At 34.2% G+C, this 14,803-nt stretch overlaps 1 protein-coding gene, 1 non-coding gene and 1 pseudogene across 2 annotated transcripts in view; all 3 read right to left on the bottom strand.

Annotated features, from left to right (window-relative positions):
* Positions 1 to 14,803, bottom strand: part of hfw (leucine-rich repeat domain-containing protein hfw) — a 53,546-nt gene that overhangs the window by 18,942 nt on the left and 19,801 nt on the right. The gene's annotated exons all lie outside the window — the stretch shown is intronic.
* On the bottom strand, positions 3,438 to 3,557 carry LOC141400214 (U5 spliceosomal RNA). Its single transcript, XR_012412107.1, has one exon. It is a non-coding gene; the product is annotated as a U5 spliceosomal RNA (small nuclear RNA).
* On the bottom strand, positions 14,219 to 14,332 carry LOC141400215 (U5 spliceosomal RNA; annotated as a pseudogene).

The raw sequence follows: 14,803 nt of genomic DNA, 5'->3' as shown, positions 1-14,803 counted from the left end.
TTAAGCAAATAACACGTTTTGCGATGTAAATAAAAATATTTGGTAGCGCAGTTGAAGCAAAATAATATCATAACGCCCTACTCGTTTCATAATCGATGGTTTTCTGCAATTCTTGTTTCCACCACTGAACACGATATTTCACTCAAGCAATTGAATATGAATTTGAGTTTAATGCTGAATATAGTGCTTATTTGAATTTGCGTTTTAATCAATTAACCCATTTTAAACCTATTTACCCATTTTGATCCGATCGTTATCAGGTAACCACCTCGTCTGTTTTTATACCCTCCACAATAGTATGGAGGGTATATTTAGTTTGTTTTTCTATTTGTAACACATCGAACTAATCATTTGCACATATATTCTTGATCAGGATAAAATTCTAAGACGATCTAGCCATGACCGTCTGTCTGTCTGTTGTAATCACTCTAGCGTTAGCAATAATTGAGCTAGAGCGCTATATTTTTGCACCCGAGCGTCTTTTTTTCCATAGGCAGGTTAAGTTCGAAGATGGGTTATATCGGAACACTTTTTGGTATAGTCCCCATATAATGCTACCCCACGTTTTTCGGTATTATGGGGATTTTAACTACATTTTTTGACCGAACTACCTGTAATTTCACGTTTGGGGTTCTCAGTGGTCACAAAACATCTCCACCAAAAACCGTCAACATAGGTCCATGTTTTGGTATAGCCTCCATATAACGGTACCTCCCGATTATCGGTATTTTGAGGATATTAGATAAAATTTTTAACCGAACTACCTGTAATTTGACAGTTGAGGTTCCTAGTGATCAAAAAACATCTCCACCAAAAACTGTCAACGTAGGTCCATGTTTTGGTAGAGCCCCTATATAACGGTACCTCCCGATTTTCTGTATTCTGTGGATTTTAATTACATTTCTTGACCGAACTATCTGTAATTTCAGGTTTGGGGTTCCCAGTGGTTCCCAAAGTATATCCACTAAAAACAGTGAAGGTCCATGTTTTGGTATAGCCCCCATATAGCGCTACCTCCCGATTTTTGGTATTTTGAGTATTTTAGCTAAAATTTTTGATCGAACTACCTGTAATTTGACCGTTGAGGTTTCTAGTCATCACAAAATATCTCCACCAAAAACTGTCAACATAGGTCTATGTTTAGGTATAGCCCCCTATATAACTGTACTTCCCGATTTTCACTTTGATATAGCCCCATATAAGGTTCCTTACCGATTCAATAAATTTTTTATGTTTTTTTTTACCTTTTTTAGGTATCAGAGGTCACAAAATATCTTCGTCTAAAATTTTGGACAGGAAAGAATATAATTATTCCGTTTTAGTTCAGAATATTTAATGGTGGAGGGTATAAAAAGTTCGGCCCGGCCGAACTTAACGCTTTTTTACTTATTTTTTCTGACTTCTCTATTTAATGTGATCTCCCGAATTCTACTTGCACTGCAAATTCGGTATTAGATGCAATGGCTCTGTCAACATGGACGTTCTTTGTGTGTTTCGGATGCTTGAAGTCTTGTCACACTAACACGTGACTGTTGTCGATTTATTAATTTAATTTCGACGTAAATAACATAGTCAAATTAATATCACAAACTAATTAGCGATTAATAAGTATTTACCTACTTATGTCGCCGATAAAGAATGTTTGTCAGATATTTGATTCGACCAAAAAAATCTCCAGTACCTCCGATTTCTTGTTTTTTTCCAATTTGAATATCATCCTTTTTTCGAATGACATACATACAGTGTACCAACAGTACCAATGTACATATGTATGTTTTGTATGTATGTATTTGGCCGTTTGTAATTGCCTTCCAGCTCTGCGGGAACTAAATTGATTGAATTCATACTCCTTTTACAGTGGGGGCATCATTTTTGTTGTATCATGGCAGAATCTAAAGTATCAAATATATCTGGTACAGCTTAAATATTATACCGCATACATCGGAAGTTTATCTTTCGAAGATGTTTTTACCTACGGTTTAAAAGTATACATATGTATATGCCACAACTTCACTTCCAATGAAATTACCTCGGAGCTCTTGACGTTTCAATTAACCCACCAATTTTGTGGATTTGTACCTTTTTCCTCAAAACCTTGGAAACCACTTTTGGCATTATCATCTTAGGCTTTTCAATCGGTATCTGACAGAAACCTCCACTAATCTTTACAAACTCTAAACTAAGCCCTTTTAACCATTTTTCGCTGTTAATTTCCTAAAAAGGCGCTTGAAAACAAAATTTTCGCCAAAAACTGTCCAAATAAGTGCCAAGATTTACTCCAAACGCGAAGCTCGATAGAAATTTGTGGAAAAATTGACATTCTTGAAAAAATATTTTTGCAAATTTTTCGCAAATTTTCGCAATTTTTTTAGGTTTTATCCTTTTCTGCCATGAGACCATTCCGAATTGGTGCGAATTGTCAAAATCTGTTCAGCCGTTCTTGAGTTATAAGCGTAGTAACTAACATCATCCTTTTTTATATATATAGATTATTAATATTATATTTTTTATTTATTATATTATGGATATTTATATTAATCATATACAAACATACGGGCAAGGGAGACTTCTCTCATATCAATGAGTGCAGCCCGATTCATATTAGCTCAATAATATTGGACCTACTGTTTATTTCCGAGTCCGAACGGCGTGTCTTAAGACACCACTTGTAGAGAAGTTTTACGTGTCGCTAACATTACTGAGGGGTATTTTGCTACCGTTGAAATTTTTGATGTTGCCTGGCCGGAGAATCGAACCCACGACCTTTAGCGCGCAAGGCGGGTGTACATACCATTGCACTACGGTGGCACCAATCTAATCTAATCTAACGTCACCATGAATATGTATGCTATAACATTCAAGTCCGCGAACGTGTTAATAGAAACAGGGAATCGTATACGGTAATTTGCTACAAAACTGGGTCATATGTTTCAATATAAAAAATTCAAAAAGTAGATTAAGATTTGCTATTTGAGATGAACAAATCTACCAAAATAATCCGTAATTTTCTAAGAAAAAATCTTCTACCAGTTATGATGAATACCTTCTGAAATTATTTAGAAAATCGTATGCAGTCAAGATTCTCCTGCTAAATTGATTTCTTTTACCAAGACTTATAAACTATACTCGTTTATGCAAAAATGTACAAAAGTTTATTTTATTGTACTTGTAATTATTATGAAGGGGTAAAGAAGGTGTGGTAATAATTAAATAGAAACAACAATTTGAGAGGTTGGGCAAACGAAATTGAATAAAGCTATTTGTTTATTTTTCTTCTTCTTTCCGCGTTAAGACATTTGTTTTTGGGCAATGGCCTTGCAAAATATACATCACTTAAAACGATAATAAATCATTGAAAGAAATTTTACAATAAACGTGAGGAACTGTTGCAAAATTTTCAAGTAATAGAATGCTAAATGAAATGTATTCGTTTATGGCCCTCCCGGAAGGAAGGCCTAGACAAAAATTATTTTAGACTCATTAGAGTGCTCCTCTCCACGGAAATCTTTAGTAAAAGGCGAAAGATTTATTCGACAACTGAAGAGAAGCCAGAGTGATTTGAATCGCTGTCAAGCAAACATTAAGTATGAAGGTGAAAATAATGTCAATGAGAATTATTGTTAGGCAAGGGTAAATGTTTCTTTAACATTTTGGCACTCATCTTAATAAAAATAGTACATTAGGGTAGTAAGATGAAAACTCATTTCAAAGTCTGCTTTGAAGACAATGCGTTCTATAAATAAAAAAAACAGCTAAATGCATAATTTTTACCTGAGTAGGTAAAAGTGTTTGTGTGTTTATCATCTTGTCACCATGTGTACATTGTGCTAGGTAGTTGAATGAAGAATGATGATTGCAGTAGCTGGTGTGCAATTTGTCAAAGATCACTACAATTTGTTTGTATAAAATGTATTTGTTTATCATGTAAGTTAGTTATACTTATCAAATGTGTGCCGTGAAGAGATTAGCAACACGTTGTTTTTATTTTGTTAGTAGGTATGAAGAAAATATTGGGTAAATAATGCTTTATAAAATAAATAAAACAATATTCATGCTTGTAATGCTTTTACTACGGATAATCGATTATATAGGATATCTTCTTTAGATTTCCAACATATTTTGTTGTCTGTTCTAAATTCAAATATGTATGTATGTATTTTCAAGCAGATTGGCCACAAAATGCCATTTAACCAGTTTTAACTTTGATTTTGATTGATACAATTTTTGATAATCGTTGATTCTTTTTCAAAATTTTTATACCCTATACCACTATGTGGGGAGGGTATTATAAGTTGGTTTTGGGCAAAAAGTTTGTAAATACCAAAATGATTATCTCGACGAGCTGAGTCGATCTGGCTATGTGTGTGTCTGTCCGTCCGTCTGTCCATCTAAACCTTGTAATCACGCTACGGGTCGCAATTTTAATCCGATCGTCACCGGAGGGGAAGAAGCCTATTGATTTTGGTGATGGTCGGATAATATTCAGGGGTCGGAATGGGCAAAAAACTTATTTGGAGAAAAAGTCAACATTTTATTTCAAAGCGCTTCTATAAGGGGTACATCAAAAGCAAAACCTGCTAATGAAAGTAGAAAACATCACCTTTGCAACGATGCAACGTAGGTTGTCGCAGGTGGTCAAACAACGAAGATATCGCAATAGCCGCTAATATAACCCAACTTTTCATTTATAACAAGTAAAAAAGTATCAGTCGGCTTTGCCGACCGATATATACCCTCAGCCTGTGCAAATTGAAACACTTTTTTCACAAAAAAAAAAACTTATGTATTTAGGGGGTTTCAAAATTTTGGCCGTATGAACCGATAAAAATGTTGATTGGGATTAAAGTTCAAAAATTTGGCGGAAAAGGTACTTAAAGGAATGGACCGACATGGACCATGGGGGTGTCATAGGGGGTTTTTACACCCTTCGGGCTGTTTTCTCAAGAAATATGAACTTGCCCCTGAAACAACTTTTACCATCGTAATTGAGGCAGCGAATGTAAGTTTCTTCAACAAAAATCAAAGTGATTCAATAGCAGGTCTTAAAGGGAACTTATCCAAAATTTTGTGTGGGAGGTACGGGATGGAGTGGACAAATATAGTCCATATTCGAACCTGATCTATATCTGGTAGATACTATGAGAATGTGTAAAGTATGGACCAAATCGGTCACTCCCAACAAGAGTTATCGTGCGCACAATTTTTCCGAATATTTTTGAACTTTTGTGGGGTAGGTACCTGAAGGAGTGGACCGATATGGCTCATCTACGAACTTAAAGTAAGTTTGGAAACAATATTACGAAGGCCAAATTTTGTACTGAATCGGCATTTCAGTTCGAGAATTATCTTGCGCTTCCACCCACAAACATGGTGTCATACGGTTTGTTTTTCAACTTTCAGGCTATTCTTTCAGGAAGTATTGACTTGCCGCTGAGGAAACTTGTACCTTCGTATATGTTACAGCGAATACAAGATGTTACAACAAAAACCAAGGCGATTCGAGAGCAGGTCCTAAACTGAACTTTTCCGAAATTTTGTGTGGGAGGTACTCGAAGGAGTTTACCGATTTCCATATTGGAACCTCATCTATGTCTGGTAGAAATTTCACAATGTGCAAAGTATGGACCAAATCGGTTACTCCCTTCAAGAGTTATCGTACGCACACATTTTCCGAACATTTTCGAACTTTTGTGGGGGAGGTACCGGAAGGAGTGGACCGATATAATCCATCTATTAACTTGAACTAAGTTTGGACAAAATATTACGAAAGCCAAATTTTGGACCGAAGCGGCAGATCCATTCGAGAGTTATCTTGCGCTCCAACCACTACACACGGTGTCATAGGGTTTTTTGTAACTTTCAGGCTATTTTCTCAGGAAGTATGGACTTGCCCTAATGAAACTTACAGCGTCGTATAGAGGACAGCGAATACAACTTGCGTAAACAAAAATCAAAGCGATTCGAGACCAGGTCCTTAACTGAACTTTTCCAAAATTTTGTGTGGGAGGTACCCAAAGGAGTGGACCGATTGAGTCCATATTGGAAACTCATCTATGTTTGGTAGAAATTACACGATGTGCAAAGTATGGACCAAATCGGTTATTTCCTACAAGAGTTATCGTGCGCACAAGTTTTGCGACAATTTTTGAACATTTGTGGGGGAGGTACCTGAAGGAGTGGACCTATATGGCCCATCTTCGAACTTAAATCGAATCTGGACAAAATATTTCGATACCCAAAATTTGAACCGAATCGATTGATCCGTTCGAGAGTTATCGTGCGCACCAGCCTGCCAGACAGACAGACGGACGGACATTGCTAAATCTACTCAAAATTGTCTGAAACGGATATCGTACTTGGGGTCTAAAACCATTATTTCGATGAGGCACATTTTTGGTCGTATCAAAGTGTAAATACCCTCTTTAGCCTAAAGGCTGAGGGTATAAAAATAGTGACGAATACCACAGCTTTGGTCGGGGACCTTCCAAAAACAAAGTCTTCATACTCAGACATAGTAGAAAATCCCATCTTTACAATGATGCAAAGTAGGTTAGCGGAGATATCGCAATAGTCGGTAATACATCCAATTTTTCTACTTTTTTGTAATCACGCTACATATAGCAATTTTGACCGGATCGTCACGAAATTTTGGGGGGTTAATGGAGGTTCCATTGAGGAACAATTTTTTGATTTTGGTAATGGTCGGATATTATTCAGAGGTCGGAAGTGAAAAAAAAACTTATTTGGAGAAAAGGTCAACGTTTTATTTCAAAGCGAATATCTCTCTTCTGTGAGAGGTATATCGAAAGCAAAACCTGACAAGGAAAGTAGAAATTATCACCTTTACAACGATGTGAAGTAGGTTGTCATGCACATCCGCCTTGCATGCTGAAGGTCGTGGGTTCGATTCCCCGGCCAGGCAACATCAACAAATTTTCAACGGTGGCAAAATGCCCCACAGTAATGTTGGCGACATTTAGTGTGTATTTCGGCCGACACGCCGTTCGGACTCAGCGATAAACTGTAGGTCCCATATCATTGAGCTATTATAAATCGAGGTGCAGAAGTCTCCCTTGTCCCGGCTGGGATGTTGGTGGAACATTTATATAATATTATTTGGTAGTTGGATTCGACTGATTACTATTTTTCTTAATTTTTTAAAATCCGCAATACAATTGCTCTTTTACACCAGCGTGAAAAATTTGTTGTTTTACCAAAAAAAAAATAAAAAAATACATTTTTTAACATGGATATTGTTGTTTTATTTAGGAGTTTATTTTAAACATCTTAAAAACCCCTTCGATTTTTCCAGCCGGATAATAAACTAACTAAACTGATGATCAAATAACTACAGCTCGGGAATTATATGACTGTGCATCCGAGCCAAATAATCTACCAAATATTAAAGTGATATTTTCTTCAGAAGATGATTGTTTAAATACGAAAGAGGATTTGAATTTGAAATATGCAATGTCTAAACATATCACGGGCATAAAAAACATCATTCAGTAATCCCCACTAATGATGGTACACTAATTGCTAAACCACACTTAAGGCGCGATATCTCTGGAACCTTTAGTCAAAAAAAATCTGAAAATATACTAAAATGTTTTGCTTATGAGCAGAATCATCACAGCAACAAATAAAGCAAATTTCAATCAAAAATCCCCATACTTAAAATATATACATACATAAATGTGTTAATTTTTAATGTGAATCTTTTGTTAACGATTATAGATAAGTATTATGATAATTACAGTGATAATTGAAAATACCAACATTTCTGCATCACAAGAAAACTTCCGTAAATCGTCGTACGTCATGAAAACTGAGATGCAAGAAATGGGTACTCCAATGCGGTATGTCCACAGCAAATTTAAATTTTGATGAATACAATTTGAAATGTCATCTGTTAAAAGGTGACAGGTCAATGGATCAATATACTATTTGGACGGATAATCGGGCCTAGAGGACTACATTTTTTTTCTATATCCCTGATTTACTCAAAAAGTGTCATAACCCAAAAAAAAAGTTTTTGCTCAAAACGGATTTTTTACTGAATTATTTGATTTTGACATAATTATTAGAGATGGGTAAGGCCCATACCTATATACGGACGTGGTGAAAAAAGTAGAACACATGTATTCTTATGAGAACTACCGAAATACGTCGTGCGTATACTTTTTGTAAGTTGAACAAATTTAACTTTGACAGAACGTTATTGTTTATATGTATGTGTGTTTTGTATTTTAAAAACAAAAGCCAAACAATACATGAAATACAATTCATTGCAAAGGAAAATTATTTGTTTTCCCAGCAAAAAGTTTGCATCCACGGAAGCAGTTAAATCACTGGTGCAAGTGTCACGAAGTGCTTCTTTTTCTATGAATTCCTCAGTGAATTTTACAAGGGAGCGCGCAGAAAGGAAGCACTCCATTTTGCTTCCGCAGCACGCAGTTAGGAAGCACTCCATTTTGCTTCCGCAGCACGCAGCTAGGAAGCACTCCATTTTTAAAATTTTTACCACTTTTACGAGTTTTGCGTTCCTGTACACAAAATTTGTATGAAAATCGTTTACGACTTTTACCACTTTGTAAAGTACGGGAACAGGCCATTAATAAGACATTTTAATTTTATTCTTATAGGCCGTTTATATATAACAAGGTTAACCCAGTGGGTCTGGGTTTCAAATGTCATTTCCATTGTATATACTTCAAACAAATCCTCATAAAGAAGGTTAACCCTGCAAAAAACTATAATATAAACGCCGTATTACTTTAATTTCATTTGTTGAATGAAATTTGAATTTTTTATCGTTTATACATAAAAGTGCTTGTTGGATGTAATCCAAATGTGAGGAAAAGGATTGCCTTTTTCATTAGTCCACTGGAAGCGCATCCATGCATGTAATGAAATCCTCACTCCAACTTGCACCACTTCCATTTTTTTTTGCTGGGTTACAAATAAAAACATTTAAGTAAGTTTCAGTCGCGGATTTTGTGTTTTAAATGTGATTTGGGGCTCAACGTATTTGGGTAATACGGACGCTCAGAGAACGTTGTAGGTAGGTTGGTGAAATATTTGTGCACGTCCCGTCGTTATTTAGGTTTAGCAGTAATGGGCAAGGCACATTTATAGAAGGTAGAAGTGACAATCAGCTGTATTTTTACCTTTTTGTAATTTTGGTTTTCAAAATGTAATAGGGTCATGGTAGAACAAGAAAAGGTAGCAGCAATACCCAGCTGACTGAACTGGGTTGTAGTGTTAGTGTCAAATTCCATTCGACATTTTATGTATTTATTTCTATGTTCGATGTATATTAGGGATATATATTTTTGAAGAACAAATTTATTCATCAGAAAAAAAAACTATTTCCCATAAAGACGGCTTCATATCATTGACATGTAACCTCCTCCAGGTCCGAACGACATGCCGCACACTAAAACACCGCTTATAGAGGCGGTACAATATTTGTTAATATGTGTGGTATTTTCTTAAACTTGAAAAGAATAAAGCCCTAATAAACATGTGCTTTTTTGTTTTCAAAAGCAAATGATTGAAACATCTTCTCTTTTTTCAATGAATTACCAGCGACCCGAAACATTTTTGCAAGTATTCTACTTTCTGCGAGAAATTATGCATTTAGTGGAATGATATGGAAACATTCAAATTGAAAATCTAACGAGTTTTCATTCATGTTTTCCAAAATATTCAATCAAATGTGAAAAATTATTAGTTTTTTAAATTCCAATAATTTATAGACATTTCCTTGTTTTGTTTACATTTACGTTGACACTAAGGTTTACAAACAAAAACAAATTCCTTTGTGGTTGTTGTTCGAGTTGTATTTGTTGTAGTATTAACTTTACCTTGTATTTGTTCTACCATGTAATAGGGTCTACTCATGAAATTTGAAACTTCGAAATTTGCTAACAAAAAATACTTCTTTTCATCATAAACGTGTAATAAAAATTACCTACGAGATTTCTGAATTCGATATATTTACATTTTGATTCAAATTTGTTATATTTTAGACGATTTTCAAAACGTATTTATGTTTTTTCTAAAAAAAAATTTATTTATCTTTGACAATTAATTTTTGTAAATTTTTTTAGCCCGTTTCCACGGTACGTCGTTCGTTCTCTATTCGTTGTTCGACCCATAACTACGAATAAATTACTTATTCGTCCACACAAAATTCTATGAACGAACGACGATTTTTCTACGTTGTTCGATTATGAACGACGAATAAGTATGTCCCATCCCTAAGTCCCAATTTACATTGCAACAATTGTCAGTTTGTAGGTGAGAGAGGGTACTGAGAGGCAAAGGGTTACCATATGCCTCACCTCTCTCTCCTACAAAATGACAATTGCCGCAAGTAAACTCGCCCAATGTAAATTGGGACTATCAAATGAGAGAATTTATCGAAAAAATTTATTATGACATGTCTAAATTCAAAATTGAAAAATTTGTTGAAACACACAAAAATTTTTAGAAAAAAGAAAAAGATGAATAAAAATTAATGAACTAAACATTTTATATAGATGCAGTAGGAAGATGATTGTGTTTCCTTCTTAATTCCACACACATTAGTTTCCATTAGTTCAAAATCGCGTAAAAAATCAGTAACAAAAAGGAAACAAATTACTGAAAGTCTGTATCATGGCACAATTACCCAGGTAGTGGCATCGTAAAATTTTGAATATGTTATGTCAAAACTTTCTTTATGTTGTTGGGGAAATTACAACAAAAATAGTTTTTTATAAAAGGATTTGACTTTTCATATACGATCAGCTGGCGTGATACCACTACCTGGTAGTTCTGCCATGGTCTGTATACACCAACATTTTTTTTGGCATGTCTCTCTCTTTAATTTTGAAAATAGAAACATATAAAAATATATTGAAAATACAAAAAAAAATTAATGAAATGTGTGTAGTTAAATAAAGAAGATACATTTAAAGGAAAGTCTATTGCTTTTCCTATTTATTCAACTTATATTTAATGTGTGTTTCGGTGGAAACAAGGAAACAAAAATTAAGGAAATTTTGTTTATGTTTCTGTTAATTACGAATGGTGTCGTGGAAATGGGTTAATTCGTGTTCGTCGTTCGACAGACGAACAACGTAATGGAAACGCTGGGTAATGGGTAAATTGGGTACAAGATGCAAAAACGCAGTGTTTTAGCAAATTTTAACTGACTATGAATAACATTACGTTTTTGAATACGGGGAAAGTTAAAATATAAAATAATTTTGGTCCATATTTTGATAAATCTCTCATATATTATGACAGCATAATTTTGATATTTGAGAGGTTTTATAGTGGTTTGTTGCAGTTCTCCATGCAGGAAAACATTAATGCTGGATCGAGATCCAAACTTTATCATATATCAGATGGATTATCCCACGATTTCAGTGGATAATCTTGCGATTTAAGTCCGCCTCGACAAAGCTATAATTTCGCATTCATTGTTAAATTGTTGGCACAAGCAACTCCAACGACCGATGTGACATATAAAAAGTTAAGTCCGCGTGGTTAAACCGTTATCTGGTATTCTTTCTTTTTGATTTTCTGTTTAACAGAGAAAAAACATTTTGATTTCAAAATAAAATTTTATTTACCCAAATAAACACCAAAAAAATAAATTCATGTTTTGGGTAAATACCGTGTAGAATCCCTATTATAATAATTATACATTTTCTGTTAATAATATTTATGGGCGAATATTATGAGAATGGCAGTGATAATTGCAAATACAAATATTTCTGCAACACAAATAAATGTCGAAATTCAATTTTTTTATGAAACTCTGAATTGTGTGACTAACGTCTGTTTGAATATGTCGATATAAGATCGGGAAATTGTTATGTCTCGTTTTGCTGTTTTACAAATGTCAGAAAAAGTCGTATATTCACAGTCAAAAGAAAATATTTTAGAAAAAATATTATAAAATATTTAATTTCCCTACTTCAACATTAGGAACAACATTAGCGAAAAATTGCAAAAAAAAAATAAAAAATAAACAGAACTCTTAATAAAGATTTTTTTCTACAAAATTACACTGTGCGACAACAAAAAAAAAATGACGAGGAAAATCGAGTAGATTATGAAAGTAGAGCTAAAAAGATGAGACACGTGTATCGGCGTTTTAAAAGTTTACGTCGGAAAGTAACCAAAATAGTCGGGGCAAGTTCCGCCCATTTTTAATTTTTTCGAAATATTCGAGTTAAGATATCTTTGAATCCTTGCATTTCAGGTATATATAGTGTCTTTGGAAACTTTACAGAAGAGTATGTGGGCAATATTTTTGTTAAAAAGTAGGAGTTAGTCCCATCATTGTAGTTTTTTGGACCACACCAAATTGTGCATGTGAGAGCCCATACTTACAATATCCAAACTACGGAATTTAAGTTGAAAGTACTAAAAAATAGCAATTTGGGCAGGTCCAATGTGGGTTTTTATATTCCAAATATATTTATATGCACCACAAAGCATTATGAATGGAACGCACAACATCTTCTATATGAATTCACAACGAAAAACCATCAATATGATATTTACAGTATCCAATCACAACGACAATCTGTATGAAAATTGGGAAATATGGCCCTAAAACATATATATTAAAAACAAGTGGTGCTAAGAATGTTATATGCTGTGGCTACAGATTTCTTTTATTCAGAGACCCATAATGAAATTTCATTTGGAACATTTCTTTCTTTAACAATACTCCCAAAAAGTAAAGGATTTTGCTAGATTTTGATCCAGTATGGAATTATGTAAAATTAACAGTCCAAAATTAAAACATCTATTTTTTTAAGGAAATAGTATACATAGATATATGGTTTATTTTGAAACTTATAGTGAAATTTTGTGTAGAATTTTTGATCCTTTGACACTTTTCACCTATAACCAAGTTTCATATAACTTCCATGTACCAACTCGAAAAAAGAAGGAAAAATTGTTCACCAAAAAATTGGGAAATATTTTCATGCTTTTTCAGCAAAATTGATACTGATATTTTAATGCTATAAAATATAAATAGACATTTCATTTCTTTGGTGACCCATAGTGAAATTTGACGAAGAATATTTTTGTCTCTGACATCATCTCTCTAAAATTATGTTTTGTGGGACAATTTTGAATAAACTCAGATGAAGTCCGACTTTAACCCTAAAACGTGTTTTTCATTTTTAGAGATTCCTGGCGATTAAACAAGAGTTACAGATTTGGTGTATTCTGAGACCTATAGTAAAATTTTATGGCGAACAATTTTGTAGAATATTTGGATTTGATACAATCACATTTTTAAGGAGTTTTTGAAAGATTTTTGAAAAAAGGACAAAAAAGAGCCCTTTGATGAACCGCATGAGTGTTAAAATTTTTAACAAAAATATTGCCCACATACTCTTCTGTAAAGTTGCCAAAGACACTATATACCTGAAATGCAAGGATTCAAAGATATCTTAACTGGAATATTTCGAAAAATTTAAAAATGGGCGGAACTTGCCCCGCCTATTTTGGTAACTTTCCGACGTAAACTTTTAAAAGGCCGATACACGTGTCTCATATTTTTAGCTCTACTTTCATAAACTACTCGATTTTTCCCATCATTTTGAAAAAAATTGAATTTTGTTGCACAGTGATATTAAGCATGCTCTGTACTTAGGAGGGGGTGCCACCGTGGTGCAATGGTATGCACGCCCGCCTTGCACGCAGAAGGTCGGGGGTTCGATTCCCCGGCCAAGCAACATCAAACATTTTTCAACGGTGGCAAAATACCCCTCAGTAATGTTGGCGACATTTCCTGAGTATTTCAGCCTTGAAAAACTTCTCCATAAGTGGTGTCTTAAGACACGCCGTTCGGACTCGGCGATAAATAGTAGGTCCCATATCATTGAGCTAATTATGAATCGGGGTGCACTCATTGATATGAGAGAAGTCTCCCTTGTCCCGTATGGGATGTTGTGGAACAATGTTTTGTTTTGTTCTGTACTTAGGAGGTCGACCATTGATTATAACGAGGCGAAAAGGTTGATTTTTCTTCTTTCCGCCTTAAGACATTTTTGAGTAATTATTACAAAATGTACTTACATTATTTGAAAAGATAGTAAATCATTGACAATTTTACAACAAGTCAGGAGTTGTTGAAAATTTTTAAGTAAAAAGAAATGTAATTTGATGTATTGGTTTATGGCCCTCCTGAAAGGAAGACCTAGACAAAAATAATTTCACACTAACTAGATAATTTCACACTAACCTCTCCACGGAAATCTTTAGTAAAAGGCGAAAGATTTATTCGACAACTGAAGAGAAGCCAGAGTGATTTCAAATGGTCTAGATGATTTCAAATGGCCAATGAGAATTATTTTGAGTTTAAGCTAAAAACGTTTTTAACATTTTGACACTCATCTTAAAAGAAACAGTACATTAGGGTGACAATATGAAAACTCATTTCGAAGTCTGCATTGAAGACAATGCATGCTATTAATAGCAAACTCAACAGCAGTATTTCTTACCTGAATAGGTAAATGTGTTTGTATGTTTATCATCTTGTCGCGATGTGTATATTGTGGTAGGTAATTGAAGAATAACAAAAACAGTAGATGGTGTGCAATTTGTCAAAGATCACTACTCGCTTCATGCTGTTTGTATAGTATGCATTTGTTTATCATTGAAGTTACTGTTATCAAAGGTGTAATTGTTGCCGCGAGGAGATTATCAACAATATATTATTTAGTTAGTACAAAATATTGGCTAAATATTATTTTATTAAAATAAATTGCAAAAGGAGGCT

The sequence above is a fragment of the Musca autumnalis genome, unplaced genomic scaffold (assembly GCF_047663935.1).
Source record: "Musca autumnalis isolate F117 unplaced genomic scaffold, ASM4766393v1 scaffold_3, whole genome shotgun sequence".
Lineage (NCBI taxonomy): Eukaryota > Metazoa > Arthropoda > Insecta > Diptera > Muscidae > Musca > Musca autumnalis.
Note: the sequence above shows the minus strand (reverse complement) of the source record. Positions and strands in the feature narration are given on the sequence as shown.